The sequence below is a fragment of the Frankliniella occidentalis genome, unplaced genomic scaffold, assembly GCF_000697945.3.
Source record: "Frankliniella occidentalis isolate FOCC.00 unplaced genomic scaffold, Focc_3.1 Scaffold809, whole genome shotgun sequence".
Lineage (NCBI taxonomy): Eukaryota > Metazoa > Arthropoda > Insecta > Thysanoptera > Thripidae > Frankliniella > Frankliniella occidentalis.
The window spans coordinates 22676-26640 of record NW_026267918.1 but is presented as its reverse complement, the minus strand read 5'-3'; positions in this window follow the sequence as shown (position 1 = coordinate 26640).

Sequence of the window (3965 nt, the reverse complement as noted above, 5' to 3'; positions counted from 1 at the left end):
GGGGGCAGCAGAGCGCGGGGCGGCCAGCCAAAGCTATTTACACATTTCATCTCCCTGGGCCGTGTATATATGTGTACCCGCCTACCAAAGAGGGGAAATGGGGGGGGGGCCCTACCAGGGACACACACACACGCATTTTGCATACGCCTGGTGAGTAAGAAGAAGAAAATGGGAGACAGAGGGAGGAGGAGGAGGAGGGGGAGGGGTTGAGACGCACGCGCGCAGCGACACGCCGCCGCATAACGTCGGGGGACAACGGGCGATAAATCCTCGCATATCGATAGCGTTATGAGTCGCGCCCATATAAAACGTACTGAACATGAGCAAGCGCGCGCTGGACGGGGCGCAGCCAGGGCCGGGCAAAAGCAACGGCCGGATACGGCGGCGACGACGACTGTCTGCCGTCCGGCCCGAGCTTGCGCGCGACAGCGACAGATTCGAAACGCCCTTCGTCGGCCGGCTTTGGCCGCCCCGACTCTTCCTTGCTGCTGCTGCTGCTGCTGCACGTCCGCAACAAAACGGGCCGGCCGAGGAGGCCCCCCTTTTAGCAAAGTATATTTTACTGCGAGCGCGTTTCCTTTCTTATTCGCCTTTCGCCGCGACAAGCGCGTTTTGCATCGCGCTGCGCCGCCCGGGGGGGCTTTGGCTCGTCCGTCGCCGTCGGTGGTGTGTGCTTCGCGGAACCGAACAAACGACGGACACATAAGGCGAAACTTGCAAAGAAAGCGAACCATATGAGCGAGCGGCAAACAGCCCGCCGTCGTCGTCGTCGCCCCGTCCCGTCCGGTCTGTCAGACTGCCGACTCGCGCAACGCCCCGCCCGGCACACACACACACACACACAAACACGACACGGACAGTCCATTAGATGGCGCCAAAAATATATATACACCATTTCTCACCTGACGAGCGCGAAAAACAGCACCGTAAAACAAGCAAAGCGATAAGGAAGGTGGGGGGGGGGGCTGCTCTCCACCAGGAACACGGGGGCCTCAGCGGCACAGGGCGCGGGGCCGCCCGCCAGCCCGCCCGCCCCATCAACCAGAACAGTATCATTAAAAAGTTTGGGCCGGACCATTTATCACGGATTGCGGATGACTGGATGGATGGCTCGGCTGGCTCTGTGGACCGTAGCGCACCGGCACCGGCTCGAGGAGGGTCCTCATGTGCTCCCCCACACACCGCCCCGCCCCAGCCCCGACCGCGTAGACTTGGCTGCACACCGCCGCCACCACCTGCGTCCAGGTTCCCCGCCCGCCCCCTGCGCCCCGCCCTCCTCGCCCTGCCCAGGGGGAGCGAGGGAGTGAGTGAGTGAGAGTGAGAGAGAGTAAGTGAGAGAGCGAGTGAGTGAGAGAGCGAGTGAGTGATCGATGGCCCCTTCATCCCCCTCCCTTCGTCCCTCCCCCTTTACCACCACCAAACACGCCCACAGGTGATCTTTTAAAAAACACACCCATAGAGCGGTGCGTAGCCCACGGAAAACATAAAAGAGAAGGGGAAGGCCCGCAGCAGCGGGTGAGGGGGGAAAATCGGACGCAATATAACAAAAATTGGGCCGCACTTTACACACACACAGACTACTTTGAGGAGCCCCCCGAGCTGCCCGACGAGCTGGACCCGGGACCAGGGCGGCCATCCCGGGAGAGGACATCCATCACCCACCGGGGCGAGTCGAGTCCACGTCGAGTCGCCCCGCGGCCAACGAGCATCATGCTAATCAGAGGCCCGGGCCAAGCAGAGAGCCCGGGCGGGCTGGAGCGGGGCCGAAATGGGCATTACTAATCGGAAAGAATTTGAGAGGAGAATGAGCAATTTTACACAAGTTTCCTTCAAAGTGATGACAACAAACCCGCCCTCCTCCCTGCCTTGCCTTGCTGCACGGTCCGATCAGGCTGCGCTGCGCGCGATGCTCGGGTATGTTTTTTGAGGACGAATCCGAGCAGAGAGAGGATAGTAGAGTGCAAGCGTGACTCGGCGCGTCTTGTGCCATTTGCGGGTGCAGGGCGGCGGGGGTGTGGCGGCTGGGCCTCGTGGTGGAGGAGAAGCGTGGCCGGCTGCGGAGCCAAACGGAAAAAGATCGACGACGCCAGATCCATTATGGGGGCCGAGCAGCAAGAAAACAAGACAAATAGGCGTTTAGACGATGAGCAGCGCCGCGCCGCCGGGGCCTATGGCGGTGGCGCCTCTGCGATAACGCGCCGTGACAAGCCTTGACCATGTCGTCCGTACTCTTGGCCCTTCGGGAGGAGGAGTAAAAACAAATGGTTGAAAACACGTTATCGGCGCTGCCCTGAAAATGGAAAAGAAAAAGAGGCCAGAGGGAGAGTGAATTACACGCGGCGTTTAGAAGGCATTACGGCGCAGGATGTTCGACGGTAAGGTTGTAATGTGGTAAAAAGTGCGAGAGGGGGGGGGGGGGCGGAATAAGCCCGCCTTCTGGGGAGGCAGTGAGTGGAAACGAGGCAAATTCTGCTCCACGTTGCGCGCGTATAGCGGGTTAAGTTTGATTGAAACGTGAGGGAAGGCGCTGCTGCTGCTGTTGCTGCGGAGATGGGAAAGCCTGCCGCCGCCGAGCCGAGCCGAGCAGCCGTCACGACGCGGAGCTCATGAGCGCGCGCAAAAGCCTGCCGCAAATTAGCAAAACCGCATCGCGGAGGTCCTCAAGTAAGTAGTACGACATTTCCTGCTGCGCCGCTGCGGGGCTCTTTTGGCGTCGACGCCGCAGAGAGCACGACGACGGCGGCGGCGGCGGCGTTCTCTCCTCGTGACGTCTCCGCGTTCTCATCCGTCGCCTCCGCGGTGACGGCGCGACGGGCCAGGCACCACGCACGCGCCCATCAACACTACGACGACACCACCGGGAAATTTTCTTCCAGACGACGCCGACGTCGACCGCGGCGGCGCGGCGGCTTTCCACGAGCAGGAAAGAGCGCCGTGCAAGAATATGCCACGCACTTACCGCACCGCCCTTCGCCTCTCATGGCGCCACTCTATGCTGCCCTGGACGATTGTTCTGTTTCTCGGAGGCGACGATGTGTGTGTGTGTGTGTGTGTGCACACGTGTGCGCGGGCTGCACGCCTGCTTGCTGTTCCGGGGGCGACACGTCGGGGGCTCTGCATTGACACTGCCCAGGCTCCAGCCAGCACTCTCAGCAGAACCCAGAACCCCCCGCAGCAGCAGCGCGCGCTGGCGCCGAGCCACATACATACAACAACATTTCTGGCCATGCATTCGTCCATTTCGCTGTAAGTAAGGTACAGAAGATCCGTCCGCCTGCATCTCTTTCTTGCTCGCTCTTGGCCCGGGCGGGCTCGGCCGGGCAGGCGGCCAGGCCCAACAACATGCACTCTGGTATCGCCGCCAACGCCCATACGCCGTCGCGACCCACGGCGTGGCGGGGCGTGGCGTGGCGTGGCGGGGCGGGGCGTTGCCGGCAGAGGGTGGGGCGGGCACCATGGCGGACGCACGCCGCGCCTCGCCGCCGCGGCCAGTGTCATGGGCACAAACACAATCCGGGCGCGCGGACAAAGAGAGGAGACCCCGTACAGCGTGTCCCGGACACTCCTGGCGGCGGTCCCCACCCTACAACCGGCCCCAGACAAGAGCTCGTGCGCCAGCAGAGGGATCGTTCGTGCGACGCTGAGTGAGTAGGCAACCCGCCCGCACGAGCGCATGCGGTACGGCATCGCCGAGGGAAGGAAGGCGGAACAGACTGGCGCGCGCGCCCCGATGTAAGAGGTCTACTTTTGAAACATAACCGCCCAGGTGCATTAGAGAGAGGACTCCAGCAACGGCCAGCCCTCCTTCTAGACTCCAGTTTATATTTCCGCAGTGGGCGCTGCTCCAGATGCACTGGCTGGTCGCGGCGGTAAAGTACACCGCAGCCCGGTGTACACGGGACGGCAGAGCCAAATGCACAAATATTCGTGTCGCCGGCGGAGTGGGGCGGGGTGGTGCGGGGTGG